Source organism: Notamacropus eugenii, chromosome 1 (genome assembly GCF_028372415.1).
Source record: "Notamacropus eugenii isolate mMacEug1 chromosome 1, mMacEug1.pri_v2, whole genome shotgun sequence".
Taxonomy (NCBI): Eukaryota; Metazoa; Chordata; class Mammalia; order Diprotodontia; family Macropodidae; genus Notamacropus; species Notamacropus eugenii.
The window spans coordinates 447,547,921-447,571,000 of NC_092872.1; the positions used below are offsets into that span (position 1 = coordinate 447,547,921).

General features: G+C 38.2%; 1 protein-coding gene and 1 pseudogene across 9 annotated transcripts in view; one reads left to right on the forward strand and one right to left on the reverse strand.

Moving 5' to 3' along the window:
• The first annotated feature begins 500 nt into the window (after nucleotides 1-500).
• The window catches only part of GAPVD1 (GTPase activating protein and VPS9 domains 1), an 86,276-nt gene continuing 63,696 nt past the window's right edge, over nucleotides 501-23,080 (forward strand). For all 9 annotated transcript variants that reach the window (XM_072631926.1, XM_072631918.1, XM_072631919.1 and 6 more), the window contains exon 1: nucleotides 501-690. The gene's annotated coding sequence lies outside the window, so the exon portion shown is untranslated. The remainder of the gene's footprint in view (nucleotides 691-23,080) is intronic.
• On the reverse strand, nucleotides 14,919-15,344 carry LOC140519161 (protein S100-A10 pseudogene; annotated as a pseudogene).

Below are 23,080 nucleotides of genomic sequence, written 5' to 3' on the forward strand. Positions count from 1 at the left end.
ACAGATGTAAATTTCTGATCCTGTGACCTGCCCAAGGTCACAGGGCTAGCATTGAGGGACTCATGGGTGGAGATGTTACCCAGCACACCGGAGAGGCAGGGGAGGTGGTGAGAGAGCTGGCATCAGGTCCAGCCTCGGACTCCTGTTGGCTGTCTGATGCTGGCCAAATCACTTAAACTCTGAACATGCCAGGTGACTGGCACTAGGAGACACGGTCCGGTGCTGGACACAGCGCCTGCTGGGCACGGAGATGATGTTGGACTTACCGCAGTTTGCCCATCTGCATTGGTAGAGAAAAGTTATTCACTAGATCCCAATACCAATGAAAACACAGGTTCGAACCAAAAAGAAAATTCTGCTTTGCAGAGGGAGTGAGGCACAGAACGAGAAAGCGAAACGCCCAAGGTCGTACAGCTCTGATCCAAGTACTAGGAGGCAGGAAACCCGGAGAAAAAGACAGTCCGGAAACTACAAGTCCCGACGGCCACGCGGCCTGTCCCGCTCTGCGCATGCGCATCGGTGCGGAGGCTGGTGGCCCGGCTGAGTGAGGGGAGGCAGCCCCTGGACGCAGCGAAGGTAGCAGGGAGCGGCGGTGGCGGCGGACGGAGGAGCTGCGACAGGCGACGCCTCAGCCCCAGCCTCAGCCTCTGCCCGGAGATTGCCTCCGCCCGCCCGCCCTGGTCTCCCCTGGTGAGTGTGGGTCCTCACGGCCCTCTGCCCCCTCGGCTCCCTCCGCCCTTTCCAGGCCCGGTCCCAGTCGCCTGGGCCTAGGCCCACAGCCGGCGCCTCACGGCCGGTCCGGAGCCCGGAATGCGTAGCGTCGGCCCCGGTGCCAGACCCCGTGAGGCCTGGCCCTGCCCTCTGCGGCTGGGAGGGTCGGGGGAGGTCGGGACGCACCCCGAGGGGGCGAGTGGGGAAGTGTGGGGGGAGGGGAAAAGCGAGGGGGGAGGGGGCGGAAAGAGGAACCGGGGCCAGGGCTGCCAGGTGGGAGAGCCAGCCGGGCGGAGCGAGGAGGTCGGCCTGCGTGGCGAGGCCCGAGGCCGGGGCCGGGAAAGGGTTAGGAGGGAGGGAGGGGTGAGGGATGGAGGAAGGGAAGGCAGAGAGAGGAGGGAGGAAAGGGCTTTGGGGAAAATAAACAAGACAGAGCAGGTGGAGCCAGCCGGAGTTGGGGGGCGGGGGGCGGCGCGCGGGGGGCTTGAAGTTTCAGTCCCTAGCTGGTAATTCACTGAAGGAATAGACACGGACCCTTCCCGGAAACCCTTGTAGACCCTCACCAATTCCGGGGCCTTCCCTCGGATCACCTCCGATTTACCCCCAGCACACGTCTTGTTGGTGTTCTTGTCGCCGTGCTTCTGCCCTCCCTCTCCCGGGGCTGGGGTGAGGTAACATTTATATAGTATATAGTAAAGAAGAGTTGTAGACAGACTGCTCTGGGAAAATCTGGAGTGGGGAGGGGGAAGCAGTGGAAGCTTTGTGTGAAGGAGCTCCAATCCAAGTTGACTTTGATGGACGGGGAGAGTTTCAGTAGGTCTGGATGTAAAGAGAGTGGTTTCTGGACTTGGGCATGAATGTACAGACAGGAGAGGGCTGGATGGAAAAGGAGGTATGTAGTGTATTTTGGTTGGAAAGAGTGCATGAAGAGGAATTGTATGAAATATGATTAATAAAGTGCATTGGAACTAGGCTCTGGGGTGCCTTTAGTGAAAGGCAGAGGAGTTTGTTGCTGTTTCAATCCTGTCTGACCCTTTGTGACCCCATTTGGGGTCTTAGTGTTTTATATTATAGGGATATGGGAGTGGAAAGAATCTTTTATTTTTAGGTTAGGGCAGGGAAGGTGTAGCTTCTATGCGTTGTAATAATAGCCATTGGGGATGAACTTATATTCCTCAAGTTTCATATACTCTTAGTACTGAAAGAGACCTTAGTGATTATCTAGTCCAGTCTCCTCATTTTATAGAGGAAGAAACTGAGACCCAGAGAGGGAAAGCAGTTTGGCTGATGTCACACAGCTAGTAAGTATCAGAGCCAGGACCTGAACCCAGGTGTCCTGTTTCCAGGTCAGTGCCTACATGAACTGATGACTTTGGATTCATAATTTCCTTTCCACTCTAGTAGAAACTGGAGACAGTCTTAGCGCTTGTAGTTAGGAAATTTAGGGTTCCTATCTGGCCTGTGACACTTACTATCTGTGGGACCATGAGCATGTGAAAGTTATTCAACCTCTCTCAGTCTTGGTATAATGGTGATAATGCTACAACACTACTTCCCTAGTGTTGTAGATTCAAATGTTATGTAAACTGATTTGGAAACTTGAAGTTCTGTAAGTTATTAGAATATTAAGATTTGTGTTCTTTCACTTGTTCTTAGGAGCATAGTCAGAATTGTTCATTCTATTACACTTAGCATATTGTTATCTACATCAAGAAAGGGCTCAGTAAGAAACTTTGTCTTTGGAATGGCCTAAGGGAAATTTTGGAAGCCTTATGGGAAGAAGTGGGTTCTCCATAGAAACTCTTTCGGGATATTTGGCTTGAGATACAGTGGGATCTGTTATTTCACTGTCAGAATCTTCCTCTACCAAGGTTTAGTAAATAAGGATATACAAATCACAAAGTGACTAAAAGGAGGGGATCAGTATCCACAGTAGTTTGCTAATTAGAGGAAGGAAAAGATTTAGGTCACAGCCGAGTTAGTTTTGAAGGCTAGCATAAAACATAAACATTTAATATACTACGTTACAGTGTTAAGCCAGGGTAATAATTTGAGGAGGATAATAAAGTGGCTTTGTGGCATTTAGATTTTATACCTATGCTCCCTCTGGTTCTGAGATATGGGAGGCCTGTAAAGTCCTCTTGGGAGTTGGTAGCAGAACAGTTTTTTTAGTCTTAATTTAAATGTTCTGATTTATAGACAGACACATGCTACCACTCTCAAAGACAGATTGCTTTTTCTTTATTGAGAATGAAAGGCATGTGATCTGTCTTGCTGTTAACCTTCCCTTCAGGAAGGAGGCAGACTTGAAGGTAAATAGGTTTGGTGAGTCATTCTCTTAAAATTCTCTTCTAGCCTCTCTAAAGTTTTATTGTTTTTCACCTTTGTGTTGGAATTAACCTCACCAGCCAATAAATCTTCCTGTTTTCTCAATATCTGGATGACTTTACTGTTGCAGCTCTTAGTAGAATAATTGTTAACACCCTGTGTGAGAATCCCCCCTGTAAAATAATAATGATGAAAAAAAGAGTGAAGCTAATTCTTCATGAAGAAAAGGGAGAAAGGTGATAAAATGGAATTTTACTGTATTTGATTCAGACAATTGAATATTGAGTGAGTTCTCTGAGGAGACTACATCTTGTCTCTAGTTTACATAATGGGGATTATAATGGTTGAACTACCTACTTCGCAGATAGTACCCTTTACATAATTGCTTAATAAATGTTTGTTGAAGTGCATAGAGTCAAATGGTTTTCTAAGACCTAATGTTTTATTTATGTAAGCAAAATATATCACTGTTCTTTCTCCATAAATATTTTAACAGGTTGAAATTTGAATCTTTTTATTCATTTTATGTATTTATTGAGACCTGGTGCTTTTAATGGAGGTTTGGTTTGGGGGAGCTAATCTTACACATTACTATTCGTAGAGAGGATTACTGCATTGTGGATTTAGATGGTATCTCCCAGTTTTGGTATGGTTCAGTTAAAGACTTGGAAATGAAGGGGTAGATGAAGAGGTGCAGTGAGAAGAGCATTGGATTTGGAGTCAAAGAGTCCGAAATCTCTGCCAGACCATGATACTAGCTTGCTGTGTTATTTTGGGTAGATCCCTTTGCCAGTCTTAGCCTCCATTTCTTTATTTGTGAAATGATGGGGTTTGATGCGTCAGAGGTTTTTAAACTTTGTGTCATTGACCACTTTGGCAGTCTGGTGAAAATTGTGGACCTCTTCTCAGTATGTTTTATTGTCTATGTTCATAATGGAAGGAAATGCTAAATTTTTAGTTAAGTATTAGTTAAAATTAAGATGTAATATTCTTCCCATCCAAGTACATGGACAAGTACTTTCCTCTTGAAGTCTAGTTACGCACCTGATGGGGGACCATGTATTTCAAGTTAAAAACCCTCAAAAAGATCACTTTCAGCTCTAAATCCTATCATGTCTGAGCTGAGATCATAGGATCATAGACTTAAGAGTTGGACAGAACCTTAGAGGGCATCTAATCCAACCTCTTCTTTTTCTAAATGAGGAATTGAGTTTAGTTAAGAGGTTAAGTAGCCTACCCATTGTTAAACAGGTAAGAAAATGAACCCAGGACCTCAGTCTTCAGATCAAGCATTCTTTTCACTGTACCATGTTTTATTTAACTTGTTACACGTATTATGTCTATCATAAAACATCTTGTCTACTAGAATCATAGACTGTTCAGCTGGACCAGAGCTTACTCTTTCAATTTAAAAAAGATGATGAGTCCCAGAGATGGAAAACTGTCCAAAGTCACAGTGCAAGCACGTGGCATACCTGGTGTTTGAATTGAAGTCTTTTTGACTCTCAAGTCTTTTTTTGTTTCCTAACTGGTCATTGATATTCTGGTTACCTGTATAGTCATCTTAAGAAAAACAATCATGTATGGAATAAAATCACATGTAAAACCATAAACTCTGAATTATTTTCAGTTTGCCAAATGGAAAATAGGATCATAGGTGTTCATACTGGATCAGGGAGCAACTATCTAATTATATAGATGACATGGAGGCTCAAAGAGGTTAAGTTACTTGCCCAAGGTCACACAACTGGTGTTAGAGTCAGAGGTCAAACCCTGATGTCTTTGATTCAGAATCCAGTACTCTTATTTTCACTTTACAAAAACAATGTCTTATTTCCATTGTATCCTTTTCTTGTGATCATAATTTTAGAGCTAAAAGGCTCCATAGAGGTTCATCCAGTACCCTACCAGAATAATTGAAACCATAGAAGGATATTGGTGCTAACATTTAAGAATTAGAATTTAACTTTAAATAATTTGCGATATTTTATTTTTGGAGCAGTTTTTATAAACCTTAAGCAACTTTTATTTGCTCATCAACAGTAGGGGACAAAAAATTCAGCTTATTTGTTTTTGGAACATTCAATGAGATCTTTGAGCTTAGAAATGTTTGGTAAAGGTATTAGGGAAGTGCACTGTGATATAAAAGTCTGCTTATTTACCATCTTTCACAGAACTATGCATAGACATGTTTGAAGAAACTTTATCAGGTTTTTGTTAAGAGATATTAACATTGACAAAACATTGACAAAACATTGAATTTTTTAAACAGGTGACATTTTTTATTTGGTCAAAGCTAACTTTCAGTTAAGACCTGTAGGATTTTATAGGAGGTGACTTTATAGTCTGGACCCTTCTTGACAGATAGGGAAATTGAGGCCCTTAGAAGTTGTTTTTAAAAATATAACATTTTTAGGTTCTAATGACCTTGTTTGACAAGTTTTGACCTATTTGATAAAAATGCCCTTTAGTTTTTATTTTCTCCAGGACCCTTGGTTTTAGTAGTCATAAAAGTGAATTGAACTTTTTAGTTGACTATTTACTCAAGGACTTCTCAGGGATAGTCTTAAGTTCCCTCCCCCCACCCCTCCCACTCCTAAGTGTGCAGTTTTCTCTTAAACTTTAAGGGATTTCAGGGAAATTCTTTTCTCCCTTATCCTTTCAGAAAGACTTTACTTTAAAAATTGATTTTTCTCTTACTTGTGGAAACATAGGTTGATTCAGTTCAGCAAGATTTAGGTATCTGTTGAATGTAGAGCATTGTACCAGGTAAGTGGAAGAGACAATGGTCAGGGAACGAGATGTACACATAAATATAATATCTTTAACAAAAAATCACAGGTACGTTAGAGAGGTACGACTAAAGTGTTGTGTGGAAGACACGTGAAATAGTCTTCATGAATGGGGAAGGGAAGATAAGAGGATGTAGGATATCAGAGAAGGCTTCATGTGGAGGTAGCATTTGCATTGGGATTTTAAGTTTAAATATGAACTATAAACAGATTTTTTTCATAGAGACAAATTCTTGAAAGCATTTGTCTTATTGGGAAACTTTTTTCTAAAATGGAATGGTTCCAGTTTTTCTTTGCATACTTCTCAATGGATGAAAACTAAAAGGGATCTTAGAGACTGACCCAACATCTTCATTTTACAGATGAGGAAACTGGGGAGGCCTCAGAGAAATTATCTGTTCAAGTCTGATAGGAATAAGTATCAGAGTTGAGATTAAAACTTGAGTCCTTTTACTCTAAATCTAGTCATCTTTCCAATAATTGCAATTCTGAACTACTCAGACTTGTATTTGAAGTTGTAATTGTTTTGTAAGTTCAACTCTAAAAATTGATAAGATAGCTTAGTTGTGGAAGTTCTGATGTTTCCTTTATTAGGAGGGAATATTACTGATTCAGATCTGTATTTTATATGCCTCTCAGAAGGATGCTTAGACATAGAGGTTAATTCTCTACGATTAATAGGCTGAGACTATATTTTTCAACTCTTTAGTATAAATCATGAATTCCTTAGTGTGTTTGAATGAATTTATATGTAGATGGATAGCCAGTTTCTTCTCCTTTTTTTAAAATATATTTTTATTGATGTTTTCGGTTTCTTATCATAGTTATACCCAGTAGCCTTCTCCTTTCCACTCCCCCTCCCAAAGAGCCATCCTATAGAAAAATCAGTATTTTTTAAAAAGGAAAGAAAATCAGCATAACTAATTGACACATTGAAAAAGTCTGAAAATACATACAATGTGTAGCAGTTGTGGACTTTCCACTTCCACAAAGGGATGTGTTGAAAATATCATCTCTTTATCTCTTCCAAGTTATGCTTGATTTTTATAATTTTATTATGTTCACTTTTGACTTTTTTTGGTGTATAGTTGTATTTATGAAAATTAAGCATTGATTGTAGTTGCTGTGTATACTATTTTCTTGGCTTTGCTTACTTCACTTTGCGTCAGTTCTTCTAGATTATTTCCATGCTTCTGTATTTGTTACATCATTTCTTACAGCACAGTAATATTTCATTACATTCACGTACCATGATTTGTTTAGCTATTTCCCAGTTGATGGGCACCTGCTTTGTTTCCATTTCTTTGCTATCATAAAAAAAAAGGCGTTATAAATATATATAAATACTCAGAGTATAAGCCCACTAATGGAATCTCTAGTATGAAGGGTATTGAAATTTTAGTCACTTTAATTGCATAATTCCAAAATGCTTTCCAAAATGGTTCCATCAACAATGTATTTGTTTACTTATCAGTCCACAATCCTTCCGACATTGAGTATTGCCATTTTTTTTGTCATCTTTGCTAGTTTGCAGGATGTGAGGTGAAACTGTACATTTCTTTATTATTCTTGATTTGGAACATTCTTTTGTGTGGTGGTGAATATGTTGTCCTTCTTTTGAGAACTGTTCATATCTTTTGACCACTCTGTCTATTGAAGAGTAACTATTATTCGTGTGTATAGTTTTATATACTCACACAGAGTTTTATATACATATATATGTAGTTATATATCTTGGCTACCAAGCACTTATAGAAATTTAATACAAAGTTTTTTCCCATTTGACCACTTCCTTTTTTACCCTAGGTGCTTTAATTTTGTCTGTGCGGAAGGTTTTCAATTCATTATAATGAAAGTTATATATTTTATCTTTTATAATTGCCTCTTACGTCTGTTTAGTTTAGAATAGTGGTGTCAAATTCAGATAGAAAGGATGGTAGCTTTATGACTTAAAAAGCCACAAATTAACATTATCTGTGTTGTGTTTATTTTGTTGAACATTGCTGAATTACATTTAATCTGATTGGGCCTCAGTTAGGAGTTTTACTGGCCCCATAATACATTTGTGTCTCCTACCCATAGCTGTGACAAGTATATAAATCTACTTCAATTAAAAAAAATGATTACTAAGGTTGCGTATCTATTTAGAATGTGTTGTGGAATATGGTGTAAGGTATGGTCTAAGTCTAATTACTTCCAGATTGTTCTGTAGTTTTTATCAAATAAGGAGGGTTTTTTAAAAACTGGGTAATTTATGTTTTCCCCTTTATCAAGCACTGGCTTTCTTTCACTATCCCATTTAGAAGACAACATAGTTCTTTTAACTCTAGTTTCTCCAGAAATTTGTTCAGTTTCATATTTTCTCTTTACCAAAACTGAGAGAGATGCACAGTTTTATAGCTTTTTATGCATAATTCCAAATTGCTCTCCACAATTGTTAGATCAGTGAACAACAATACCTTAGTATCTCGTTTTCCATATTCTCTCCAACATTTGTTATTTTCCTTTTCTGTCATATTAGCCAATCTCATAGGTATGAAGTGTAGTACCTCAGAGTTTTATTTTACATTTCTCTATAAAATAGTGATTTAGAAAATTTTTCATATGACTATAGATGCTTTGATTTCTTCTTCTGAAAATTGTTCATATCCTTTGATCATTGAGGAATAACCTTTATTCTTATAAACTTGACTCAGTTCTCTATATATTTCAGAAATCAGACCTTACTAGAGAAACTTACTGTAAATCTCCCCTCCCTTCTTTTTCTGCTTTCCTCCTAATCTTGGCTGCATTGGTTTTGTTTGTGCAAAACTTTTTAAATTTAATGTAGTCACAATCATCCATTTTATACCCTGCTCTCTTTTCTCTTATTTGATCATAAATTCTTTCCTTGTCCATAGATTTTACAGGTAAACTATTCCATGCTCCACCAATTTGCTTATGATATTACCCCTTTATGTCTAAATCATGTACCCATTTTGTCCTCACCTTGATGAGATGTTGGTCTATACCTAGTTTCTGCCAAAACTCTATAGTTTCCTAGCAGTTTTTGTTATATAGTGAATTGTTGTCCCCAACGTTTAGATCTTTGGGTTTAACAAACAATAGATTACTATAGTAATTTACTACTGTGTATTGTGTACCTAATCTACCCATTTCTTTTTACTGAACATCTCTCTTCACCCATAGGAGCATTCATCAGTGGAATCTCCTCCTGCTACTAACTTCCTCCTTCCTCCACCTTCACTCTTTTCAGTCCTTTCCTCATCATCCTCACCCATTCTTCTGAAGGCTCTTCTCTTCTTGAGAGTGCAGGCGTTGGGTCCCCCTTCCCTTCATTGTTGGCTTTGATTTGACTTGGGTACATCTCACTCTCCCCTCTGTCTCCTTCTCCCTTCCTTCCCTTTCATTCACCCCCCCTATTTTGGAAGGTAGCCCCACGAAAAAACCCCATCAATTCACTTATATTTAATGTGTTGTCAGGTTCTATCCATAATGTCCCAAGCCTTTCTTCTTACTGTTTTCTATCTATCTCACTTCTGCCTTCACTCTGTCTCCTGTGTACATTTGGAAAGATGTTTCTTACTGTTCTTTCCCCTGTCACTGTTGTCCTTGGCTGCTGCATTTGTTCGCCTCTCCTGCATTTCTATTGTCTATGGTGTTCAAGAAGCAAGTAATTTTTTCAAATTAGTTTTTTTAATAAGAATGTTTCAAATGTCTATTATTGAACATACATCTTTTTTCATGTACAGTTAAGTACATGTTTGCCGGGTAGGTCACCCCGGGCTCCATCCTGAGTTCCATTTCTCATTGGAACACATTCTATTCTCTTCTGCATCTTCTGGTGGGTGCTGAATAATCTTATGTTATTCAAATTTCTTTTCCTTTGTATTTGAAAACATTTCTCCTGACTGCTTGCATAACTTATTTCTGAATTAAAAATTTAAATTTAACCACTGTTTGTCTTGGGAGTTTTGCAATCTTGGATTTTTTTTTCCTGGAAAGCTCGTTATGAATTCTTTCAGTTGGTATTTCATTTTCTGTGTTTAGAAGTGCTATACAGTTTTCTTATTTCTTTCATTATAGTGTTAATATTTTTGACTTGTCGTGTTCTTCTGGGAGACCTGTGAATCTTGAATTGTCTTTATACATCCTGTCTTTGAGATCAGTATGTTTTGCTTGAATAGTGAGCATATTTTTAAAATGTTATTTTTTTTCTTGTATATTGGCCTTCACTTCTGTGTGTTTGCATTCGCAGTCTGTTTTTCTGTTTTGTTTTTTTGGTGAGACTTGCCATTGCAAATTCAAGTTTTTTTAATTTTGCCTATTATTTTTGCTATGCAGGCCATAAATTCTGCTCTTACAATTTTAATTTCTCTTTTAAACAACTTAGGAACAGCATGTTTGTGGTTTCATGTTCTCATATTCTACAGGGTCCTCTGTCTTATCAAGTGTAGATGCCTGAACTTGTTTACTAGATCTTGAGGCAGTATTTCCTTCTGCTTTTAATGTTTTCCCTCTTGTTTGTTTGCTTATGTTCAAAGTCTTTGAGTTTTCTTGTGATTTTTGGTAATTTCAGTCTTTTTCTCTTTTGCTCACTTTTTGACTTCATCCTTTCTGCTGATGGTTTCCTTGAAGGCTAGATGTCAGAGTGTCTTAGCCTCCTCCCATGTTGGGCAATTCACAATTCACCAGCCTAGGTCTGTGTCCCAAATGACTTGTGTGGGCATAATTGTACCAATCTGAATGTTGAGCTCTTTACTTCATGTTTAATGGAACCCTGTACAACACTATGGTGGAGTAGCAATGGTGCCCTGTGTCCTCTGTTTCTCACTTCTCCAGCACAACACTAGCAGGTCAGAGAGCTGCCACACTAATACTGTGGCACTGATTTCTGTAGTTTGGGTCTCCATGCCTCTGGGAGAAGGATGTTAAGGGATGTGGGGTTGAGCTTCATTTCAAGTCTAGTTATATGTCTTGCACCTTATCCTGTTTCTTTACTCTCCTGCAGAGACCTTTTGCAGAACAGAATGCTGTTACTAATGCAATGTCTGTTGTAGGCCCAGCAAACTTATTGCCATCTGTAGTACTATCTGTGGCAACCTGGTGCTGGGATCTCCACGGCACTGGGAAAAAGGAGGTGGGATCGGAATGTAGGGTTGAGTTTTGTTGTAAGCCCATGTGTCAAGGCCTTGGGTTTTGTTGCAAACCTGTCTGTTGGGTCCTTGAACAAGTCTTGCTGCTTGTAGCATGATGCAGTGAGGGAGAGGTGCTGAGTTCAGGGAAGGCATCAGTTCAGTTTTTTAAAAAAAATTCTTTTTTTTCCCCAGGTATCCTAGACCATGGAGACAATTGAAATTATCTTTGTACATATTTTCTGTTTTGAAGAGAGAGGTTTAAGAAGTTGAAAGGATCAGAGAAAATGTTGAGTTCTTCATTTTGTTGATCATATGACCTGGCTATCTAATCCTTTTTGACATTTGTTGGTATTTGTTGTTATATAGGAAGTTGGATGAGGTTGCACTTATATCCCCATCCCATGTTAGGCAATACCAGGAAGAAAACTGGCATTATGATTTTGACATTTTTTCTTTAGATAGTATCCTTTAAGGCTATTTGAGTTTAAAAGAAGTTTTTACTAGTAAAGCAAAGGTAGGATGCCTGTTCATTAGCCTAAGTTATCTATTATGACAAGTGCTTTCTTGGCCTTAATCCTGCATGGAGCCAGTGTACTCACTCTGAATGTAATGAAAGGGGTTAAGGTTTTTTATTTAGGACTCTAAAGTTCTCAATGTTTTTTTCTCCCGACTCTTTGAAGGAACAAAGCATATTTTTCTGTTTTGCACTTTAAAATTATTTACTCAGATTTCATCATTGCTTTCTCTTTGCAGGAACAGCATGAAATATTACCTTCCTAAGTAGTCTAACTGGAAAGTCACTTCCCCTTTCTGAATTGCATAGAAGAAGGGTTGAAAATGACCTCAGAGGTCATCTATACAGCCCTCTCTAAGGATGAGGAAACTGAGGGCAAGAGAGGGTAATTGATTTCCCATCTATTCATTTTCCATAATTGCACAAGTACCAAAGCTGGTTTTTAAACTTCTTACTCTGAATCTAGTGTTCTTTTTACTACACGTTTTGTTGTTGTTCAGTCATTTCATTTGTGTCCAACTCTTTGTGACCCCTTTTGATGTTTCCTTGGCAGAGATACTGGAGTGGTTTGCCATTTCCTTTTCCAACTCACTTTACAGATGAGGAAACTGAGGAAAACAGAGTTAAGTGACTTGCCCAGGGTTATATAGCTAGTGTTTGAGGCCAGAGTTGAACTGACTCTAGGTCCTGCGCTCTGTGTGCTTCATTGCCTGTTTAAATATGGGTTATTACCATGCTGTCACTCAACACACTTGTGGGTCACAGTTGGCATTTACTCAGGGAATGTAAACTTCATTACAGTGAGTAATCTTAAATTGGCAGTGTGTAGGCAAAAACTAGCCACAAAATAATACCTTGTTTTAAATAACACTTAATTTTCTCAAAATATCCCATAAATACACTTAGATTTTTTCACTTGTATGTATTTTATTGCACGATTTAGGCATGGCTGATTAAGTTCATTTTACAAAAGAAGCAGCTGAGGCCAAGAAAGATTATGATTTTTCCCAAAGATATACAGAAAGAGTTAACAGTAGAGCTAGGACTATAAACCACTGCTCCTAACACCTACTTGGATGGTTTTTTCCCCCTATTAGATTATACTGGTTTACCATTTTGCCATTTGTAAAATGAAGGCCATGGGTTAGAATCTCTAAGGTGTCTTTTATGTTTAATCATATGGTGTGACCAAATGGTTGTCTAATAGAACATAAAATCTCTGACATGGAAGAGACATTGGAGGCTACAAGAACTCTCTAACAGCAAGTGCAAGTATTGATTCAGACTTTGTTTTCTTTCAGTGAGGGTGGTCCAGCTACTTACTTGAGCCATCAGATTCTACTTTTCAATAAATCCACCTATTAGGAAGCTTTTCCTTACATTTGTTTCTATTTCTAACCTCTGGAATCACTGAAAGTGGCTTTCAAATAGTTGAAGGCAGCTATCATGTCCTTCTTTTGGCTAAATATGATCACTTACTTCATCTAATCCTTGATCTTTATATAGTATGATCTTGAGACTTTTCACCATTATGTTTGCCCACCTTTGGATATAATTCAGACTATCAATGTGTTAACCTAAAATATGATGCTCAGAATTGAACACAATACTACCTCCATAAGTGGTCTGATAAGAGGAGGAGTACCATGCAACTCTAGTCTCCCTGTCTTTTACATTGTGCCTTTAAATTCTTTTTTGAATACATTTTCGTAATGTCACAAAGTAGTTGAATCATTTTATGGCATTATTATGATAATAATGTAACTTCTATGTGGTGAATATCCTTTGATTCAAATATTTTGAGCATATTTGATTGGCTGATTCTACTTTTTTGCAACTGTATTGGATTTTAATCTAATAATTATATAGTCTTGAATATTTTTTCTGTGAGTAATAGTAATAACTCACTTATTTACCAGTTTGTAGTTTACAAAAGGCTTTCTGCACAACAACCATGTGAGGTAAGACCAATCAGGGGTTATAACAGATGAAGAAACTGAGGTTCATGTAAATGAAATGACTTGACCACATTGATGAGCATAATATATCCATATATATGTGTGTATATATGTATATATGTCGTGTGTATATATATAAACATATATATGTATATAGGAGAGAGCAAGCAAGCATTTGTGTGTGTGTGTGTGTGTGTGTGTGTGTATAAATATATCATAGCATAGCATGTGTCCATAAAATACTAAGATAGGAAGAGTCCTATTATTCAAAAGTGTCCAGTTCAGTGAGGCTCTTTATCCTTGGTGGTCATAAACAGAATAGTGCTCCTGATTAGCTTCATATGACCTCGTAATGGTTTACATAGGAAGGAGTATTTTGGGTTCCCTCAGAGCAAAGCAAATAATGTCTGTTATGCCAGAGCTTGCAAGGCATTGTGATAGGTTAAGCTCAGAGTGTGCCAAAAAATGTCTTTCTCTTGATCGGTCAATCCAGCTTTTAGGCCTTTTTCAGGTTATGGAGCCCCCAGAATGTTTCACATACCTTAGCTAATTTGATGGATATGAGGTGGAACCTCAGAATTGCTTTAATTTTCCTTTTCTCTAAAAGTAATTTGTCACATTTTTTTCATATGGACATAATTTGAATTTCTTCCTTTGGGAATAGCATTGTTTAGTAACTATTTAAATGTTAATTAATTTCAACAAATAAAACAACAGTGCTTTTTTTAAGTGCTTTTTTCTAATTCCTTATCCATAGGCCATATATCTAATTCCTTATCCTTATTTGGAGAATGACTCTTAATCTTATAAATTGGATAGAGGTCTCATTTGCAAGATATACTAAAGAAAAAATCATTTTGAAATATCGCTTGAATTTTTCTGTCATCTGCAAAATTCATGGAGAATAAAATAGTTTGCAAGTTAATTTGCTTTTGAGCTTCATTTTCTTACATAAAATTTTGTGAGATTAGTAAAGGATAATTTTGAAGAAAAATTTTTATAAATCTTAAAGTGCTGTAGAAATGAGAGGGCTCTCTCCCTCATCCCGCACTCAGAAAGGTAGCATCTTCCAAAATAACTTTTGGATTTATGAATCTCAGTGAAAATGATTGAAGCTTAGTTGTTTCTTGACAGCAGTTTCTTTCTTTTGTTTGTTTTTGCTAACCAGTACTTAGTTATTTTGTTTGTTTACTGTTTTTAAAGAAGAAACAAAATTTGTCCTAGCTTCAAGCTAGGAATGGTGCCTTTCTAAGAACTACCCAGCCAGTTTTGGAAAGTATTTATCTTTTATTGTTTAGTTTATTTTCTTTTTTTTTCTTTTTAAAATTTTTATTGTAGGGTAGAGGGTGCATATAATATAAAAAAATCAAAAGCTTATCTGACATATGTTTGTATTTTCTTTCCCTAGCTGTCAAATTGTAAGCCTGGAGTTCATTTGTACATTCTGAGGGTCTGGGGGTGTTCATGCAACTGCCTCATCCTAGGGGGAGCTATATGGGAATATCTCAAAAGTGATGACTCAGGATACTGCAGTGGATTAGGACTGGGGGGAGTTCCTTGGCTTGGGCTCATTTTTTCCCCTTCTGCTTCATGTGTACAACAAAATAGTCATTGCATGCGATGGTCAGCCTGGCAATTAGTGAAAAGAAACTCTGGAAGCCCACTTTGCCGTCTCAGCACTGGTCCAGGTCTTTCATAATTTTGTCTACAGCTAAAGGGTCTTTCTGGTTTTCCAAGAACCCGGGGAACTCTTTTTCCATGAGAACTCATAGATCTTTTGTTAAGTAGCCTTTGTCTCCAGCAAACTTATGAAATGTAAACATCATTGTTTCCATGGCATGTTCCATTTGAGATGGCATCTTGGCGAGGTCTTCTGAAACCTTGCCTAAGCAAGAAGCAGCAGCTCAGCACAAACTGTTTAGTTTATTTTCATATTTAGAATTTGATGAATAGTCATTAACATTATCATAAAAATTTGAATAGAAGAAAACCAGTTTATGGGCATACTCTATCCCCTGTAGGAATTAGATTTAGTTGGACTTAACAGTGGGCTAATTTATTTAATAAATGGAAGCCCGTAAAACTCTGAAAGTTGCAGATGCTCACTTTTTGTCTTGTATACATGAAGTAAGTGCTTTTTTTTTTTTTTAATCATCTAAGCAATCTGGAAAATGTAGGTATTCTCACTTTGACCTAGTCTTTATTGGTGAGCTGTGTCACCAATAGGAGGCATTGCAGTACAGTGGAATAAGTGGTGTATTTGTAGTCAAAGGACCTGCGGGAATTGGCCTCTGTCAGAGGTGTCAGACTGGCAGCCTGGGCCTGCCAGAGACATAATTAAGAAATATTTAACAAAACAAATAAAAACAATATGACATGATGCTAATTGGTGTTTTTCTAAGTCAATATGTAGCTGCAGGGATCCATTTCCATTTGATTTTGATACCACTGAGGTGACCTTAAGTCTCTTTCTATCTTTAAATTAATCTGTAGTCTTCTTATCATGTATCTTAAGAGTTGTAAGCTATCTTAGAAATTCAGCTCCTATTCATAGAAGAGTCTTTTAAAGGAGATAGAATCATAGCCTCTTAGAGTTGGAAAGGACCTCTCATCTCTATAGTATCCCAAATATGTGGTAATATTACCTTGATAGGGAACTCACTTGCCCTCCCTATTCCCACTCTGTTTGGATCAATCTGACTGTTTTTCCTTATTGTAAGGGAAAATTTGATTCCCTGTACCCTCTACCATTTACATGAACCTTAGTTCTATCTGGAGTCTAGTCTTTCTTCTAAATGACAAGTGTTCAGAAACTTGGACAGCTGGAAATATCTTTCTTAAGTCTTCTAGGCTAAACACTCCTAGTGCCTTAAACCAATCCCAGGATGGCATGATCTTGAGACTCTTCCTAATCCTGGTCACCCTTCTCTGGAAGCTTTGCAGGTGTTTATGCCAATACGTAAGCATGGTGTTCAGAAGTGTATGCTGTATTTCATGTACAGGGCAGAGAATACAATGGGTTTATGGAATCATATGTCAGAGCCATAAGGGACCTTAGACTGTTTACTCCTTGCCCTTATTTTACAGTTAACGATATTGAAACTTAGATAATTAAATTCTGTTACTCTGCATCCTATACTTCTTTTAATGCAACCTAAGATAACATTATCAGCTACTATGTCTCTTGTTGATTCGTAGTGAACTTGCAAGTAATTAGAACTTTCCTGGTATTTTAAAAACTAAATTTTTTTATTAGAAATTTAAAACTGAACAATAACAAAAAGCTAAGGCTGTTTAGTAATTATTTAAATGTTAAATAACTTCAGCAAATAAAGTATCAATATTCTTTTTTAGTCCTTTTTTCTAATTCTTTATCAGGATTCTTTGTCCTTTCTTGCTCATTCATTGAGAGGCAGCCTGGTATAGTGGATGGAATGCTGGCCTTGGGAGTCAGGAAGTTCGGGGTTCCAATCTTGGCTCGGACACTTATTAGCTGTGATCCTGGGCAAGTTACTTAACCCCTCTGATCCTCAGCTTAAAATAGTGATAATTGCACCTATCTGATGGTTGTTTTGAGACATAAAAGAGATAATGTATGTAAAATGCTTTGCAAGCTTTCAAGCACTGTTTAAGTGTGAATCTTTATTATCATCATAGTTGGCATGTACTGTTTCTTTGATAATGGACGTATTTTTCCTTTTTTTTCCCCACTTAAACTGCTTCCTAGGTATATCTTCATCTTTTTATATGTGAAATTTTTTTTTAGCGTGTCACACTCTTGAATTTTGAGACTGTTGTCTTAGTTGTATTTTCCTAGGTTTTATCAAATGATAATTTCGTAATCTCCCACATGCCTAACTTGAATTTTCTAAGATGAAAAGATACACCTCTACATACATATGTAAGTATATGTATGTGTAAACATTAAAACTTTTGGGATACCTTGTATATGTTCATATACAAAACAAATTATGTATTACTTTAATTGACCAGGCATTTCTTGGGAACACTGTATGACTGTAGAAGATTTGAAGTAAAAATTTCTGTGTTTAATTTCTGACAAGTTATGTGGAACTGAAAGAAAGCATTCTTTGATTTAGACTATGATCTTTTACCAGATGGGTTAACAGCAAATGGATGAGATGGTTGAGAATTACGTTTCTAACTGATTATTGTTAGAAAAATAGTTATGTCTGAAGTCCTTTCTTTGAATTTTTATATTGTATCTCTCTGAAGCAAACTTTTATTAGTTTAGATGCTAGTTTTGCATGGAACAAATATAAAATACTTGGCCTTAGCCCCATCTGGTGAAAAGCAGCTCATTTGCCTGTTGCATATTTCATTAAAATGTCAGAAACAAACTCATGTTTATACATAGGTGTATTTGTATTAGTCTGTTAATGCTCCTGACAAATTGAGAATGGATGACTTTAATTTCCATTTTTAAGACCTGTTTCTAGAAACAGCAGGCACTTTAGTTTCTTGCCAATGTTGATATTAGCAAAGAGATAAATTATTTGCTTTTAATTTTTTAATTTAATTAAATTTGCCTCCTGATTTGTTAAAGACTACTCCCACTTCTATAAGTGAGTTGTAGTTTACAAAGCACTTTTAACACTTTTGTAAGGTAAGTAATATGAATTTTATCATTCCCATTTTACAGATGGAGAAACTGAGGCTCAGGAATTTTTTTTAAACTATAGGCTTACATGACCAGAAAGTTCCAGAGCCACAACTTTAAATGTGGTTCCTTAATTACAGTAATTTCAATTTTTATAGCATTATATAGTTGACAGTTCAGCAAACATTTATTACATCTGTATCGTATTTATAGTACTGTGGTGGGTATTGTTGACAAAAAAATGACAAAACCTCCCTGCAAGTTTATTTTTTGTTCTAGAGGATAGTAATATATACCTTACTAAGTTGTGGAGAATATACTGATCTGTGTTGGTAGAGGGAATTTCATAATCAGGGAGAATCCCCTTAATTAATGCAATCACAGGTCCTGCCCCAGCTCTATAATTTGTATACACATAAAGATGATAAGCTTCTGCTTAGTGTGAAAGCAAAAGGAAGACATCCAGGCAGAGTGGTTTAGGAAAATTTGACATGGGAGAGAATCATTTTAGCTTGAGGAAATTAGGACAAGGATACATGGAAGAGGTGGCACTTGAACTGAATCTTGAAGAATTTTACAAGGCAGAATTGAGTGCATTTGAAGCTAAAGGATGATCTGCATCGATTCACGGAAATGGGTGAACGCAGGTCACATTCAGGGAATAGTTTATTGTCCATTTTGGTCAGATAGTTATGGGGAGCCTTAAAATTCTAGGATAGGGACTTAGTATTTTATCCTATAAGCAATTAGAGATCCACTGAAAGAAAGTTTTGGGAAAGGTAATATGGTTAGGTATCTAAATTGGGAAGACAGTTTTGGCAGCTGTGTGAAGGGTAGATTGGATTGAGATTATCAGAGTCAGGAAGACAAGTTAAATGAGCTTATTGAGTTGTGCTGGTGAGTTGCGACTAGGCTGGCTGCATGAGTGTAAAGAAGGGGACATATGCAATAGAATGCTAGCAGAGGTAGAGTAATTGGAATTTGGCAGCTGATTAGATGAGGGGGGATGGAGAGGAGTTTAAGCTGACTCTAAAGGATGGAGTCTAGGTGCCTAGGAAGATAACAGTGCCATCAAGAGAAATAAGGAAGTATGTGGGAAGGGCAGGTTTATGGGAGGAAGATGAGTTCACTTTTGGACTTATAATTAATTTCTTTGCTTCCATCTTCTTTGCTCTTAAAATTCATCAATCATTGTTATATGGAGATCAAAGCACATGTTACTTCACTGCTCAAGCTTTAATGGCTCCCTGTTGCTTCTAGGGTAGAATACAAATAGCTCTTTTTGGCATTTAAAGCCCTTCTCAGTCTGGTTCCAGCCTGAATTTCTGGACTCATTACACATTTGCTCCCTTTATCTCATTTTAATGTTTCTGCCATATTGGTGTGCTTGCTATTCCTTTGTCTAGGCATCCTCATGCTTGAGATGTTCTTTCTACTCATATTTGTCTTTTTAAAAGCACCAGTTCCCTCCAAAGCTCAGTTCAGGAACTACTTCTTTCAAGAAACCTGATTTCTCCAGTTATTCCTACCAACTCTATATTTATTTAACAAGCCTGTATCTCATATTTACTTATCCATATATATATTTTGTCTTCCAAATAGAATGAGGTCATGAAGTCAGGGACTGTCACTACCATATTGCCTGGTACATAGTAGGTATTTAATATTAAGTGTTGATTAATTAAACATATTGTCATAGAATCACAGAATTTCACAATTTGAAAGGATCTGAGAGACCAGTCCAATCTGTACTTGAACAAGAATCCACTTGTCGAACAAGAATCCACTTGTCCAACAAGCCATCATCTAGCATTGGCTTAAAGGCCTATATACATAGCATGTTCAAGGAGAACTTCATGTCTTTAGTATGGGGACTTGCTGAGCCCTTTTCAGGGCAGCTCCTCCGTCTTTGGTACCTTCACCCAACTGTAACCTGTGGCTCCAAAAAGCTGAAGCATGCATAGTGTCTGGTAACATCATCTTGGCAGATGAGCTAAACCAGGTTGAGGGTACCTATGTATGCTACAAACCGGTCAGTGAATTAGCCGGGTGTCTGCCGAAAGCGTATGAAGACTTCCTCCAGTGGAATGGAAAAATGAGAACAATTTGTTCCAGTGGCAGCTGAAGCAGGGACTGTGGAGCCTTTGGAGACATCAAAGACACTAAGGTCAGCCACTGCATCCTGGGCCATCACCAGTTATCCTGACTTTTATCTCGCTTCTGGACTTAGATGACTCTGGAAGAGAGAGTGAGTGTAGCTCAGCCTCGCTTAAATCCAATTCACTCTCAAGTCAGGACATCACCCCATGATGTCATTGGTCCTCTTAAAGGAAGGACAAATAACAAAGTAGTCAAAAGGAACCCAGTACCTCCTGAGGCATCTATTCCATTTTTATTTTATTTTTTATTTTTTTAAAATTTATTTATTTAACTTTTAACATTCATTTTAACAAAATTTTGGGTTACAAATTTTCTCCCCTTTTCTCCCCTCCCCCCCAAACACCAAGCATTCTAATTGCCCCTATGCCCAATCTGCTCTCTCTTCTATCATCCCTCTCTACCCTTGTCTCCATCTTCTCTTTTGTCCTGTAGGGCCAGATAACTTTCTATACCCCTTTACCTGTATTTCTTATTTCTCAGTGGCAAGAACATTACTCGACAGTTGATCCTAACACTTTGAGTTCCAGCTTCTTTACCTCCCTCCCTCCCCACCCCTTCCCTTTGGAAGGCAAGCAATTCAATATAGGCCAAATCTGTGTAGTTTTGCAAATGACTTCCTTAATAGTTGTGTTGTATAAGACTAAATATATTTCCCTCCATCCTATCCTGTCCCCCATTACTTCTATTCTCTTTTGATCCTATCCCTCCCCATGTGTGTCGACCTCAAATTGCTCCCTCCTCCCCATGCCCTCCCTTCCATCATCCCCCCCACCCTGCTTATCCCCTTATTCCCCTTTCCTGTATTGTAAGATAGGTTTTCATACCAAAATGAGTGTGCATTTTATTCTTTCCTTTAGTGGAATGTGATGAGAGTAAACTTCATGTTTTTCTCTCACCTCCCCTCTTTATCCCTCCACTAATAAGTCTTTTGCTTGCCTCTTTTATGAGAGATAATTCCATTCCATTGCCCCATTCCATTTCTCCCTTTCTCCTCCCAATATCTTTCTCTCTCACTGCTTGATTTCATTTTTTTAAGATATGATCCCATCCTCTTCAATTCACTCTGTGCACTCTGTCTCTATGTGTGTGTGTGTGCATGCATGTGTGTGTGTGTAATCCCACCCAGTACCCAGATACTGAAAAGTTTCAAGAGTTACAAATATTGTCTTTCCATGTAGGAATGTAAACAGTTCAACTTTAGTAAGTCCCTTGTGACTTCTCTTTGCTGTTTACCTTTTCATGCTTCTCTTCATTCTTGTGTTTGAAAGTCAAATTTTCTTTTCAGCTCTGGTCTTTTCATCAAGAATGCTTGAAAATCCTCTATTTCATTGAAAGACCAATTTTTCCCCTGAAGTATTATACTCAGTTTTGCTGGTTAGGTGATTCTTGGTTTTAGTCCTAGTTCCTTTGACTTCTGGAATATCTTATTCCATGCCCTTCGATCCCTTAATGTAGAAGCTGCTAGATCTTGTGTTATCCTGATTGTATTTCCACAATACTTGAATTGTTTCTTTCTAGCTGCTTGCAATATTTTCTCCTTGACCTTGACCTGGGAACTCTGGAATTTGGCCACAATGTTCCTAGGAGTTTCTCTTTTTGGATCTCTTTCAGGCGGTGTTCTGTGGATTCCTTGAATATTTATTTTGCCCTCTGGTTCTAGATCTTAGGGCAGTTTTCCTTGATAATTTCTTGAAAGATGATGTCTAGGCTCTTTTTTTTGATCATGGCTTTCAGGTAGTCCCATAATTTTTAAATTGTCTCTCCTGGATCTATTTTCCAGGTCAGTTGTTTTTCCAATGAGATATTTCACATTATCTTCCATTTTTTCATTCTTTTGGTTTTGTTTTGTGATTTCTTGCTTTCTCATCAAGTCATTAGCCTCCATCTGTTCCATTCTAATTTTGAAAGAACTATTTTCTTCAGTGAGCTTTTGAATCTCCTTTTCCATTTGGTTAATTCTGCTTTTGAAAGCATTCTTCTCCTCATTGGCTTTTTGAACCTCTTTTGCCAGTTGAGTTAGCCTATTTTTCAAGGTGTTATTTTCTTCAGCATTTTTTTGGGTCTCCTTTAGCAGGGAGCTGATCTGCTGTTCATGCTTTGACTTCATGTCTCTCATTTCTCTTCCCAGCTTTTCCTCCACCTCTCTAACTTGATTTTCAAAATTCTTTTTGAGTTCTTCCATGGCCTGAGCCCATTGGGTGGGCTGGGACACAGAAGCCTTGACTTCTGTGTCTTTGCCTGATGGTAAGCATTGTTCTTCCTCATCAGAAAGGAAGGGAGGAAATGCCTGTTCACCAAGAAAGTAACCTTCTATAGTCTTATTTCTTTTCCCTTTTCTGGGCATTTTCCCAGCCAGTGACTTGACCTCTGAATATTCTCCTCACACCCACCTCGCCTCCTGATCCTCCCAGCCAGCACTTGGGGTCTGAGATTCAAATGCTGCTCCCCAGCCTCGGGGCTTCAGCAGGGGCAGGGCTGGGCTGGGCTCCACGGCCGCAGCGCAATGGACCTTTTGCGAGAGGTTTGCAGGTCCCTCTGGAACAGAAATCTCCTTCGCTCCACTGTTCTGTGGCCTCACTGCTCCAGAATTCGCCGTGAGTTACTTTATACAGATGTTCTATGGGTTGTGGGTTTGGAGCTATATGTATGTGCGTCTTTCTACTCCGCCATCTTGGCTCCGCCCCCCTCCATTTTTATATAGATATAATTATTAGGAGCATTTCCCTCAGTCAGCAAGGCGTTTATTATGTATGTCCTGTGTGCTAGGCACTGTCTTAGAGACAAAAGTGAAATAGTACCTGTCCTCAAAGAATTCACATTCTGTTGGGAGAAACAACATGTGTGCAGATGACTATATA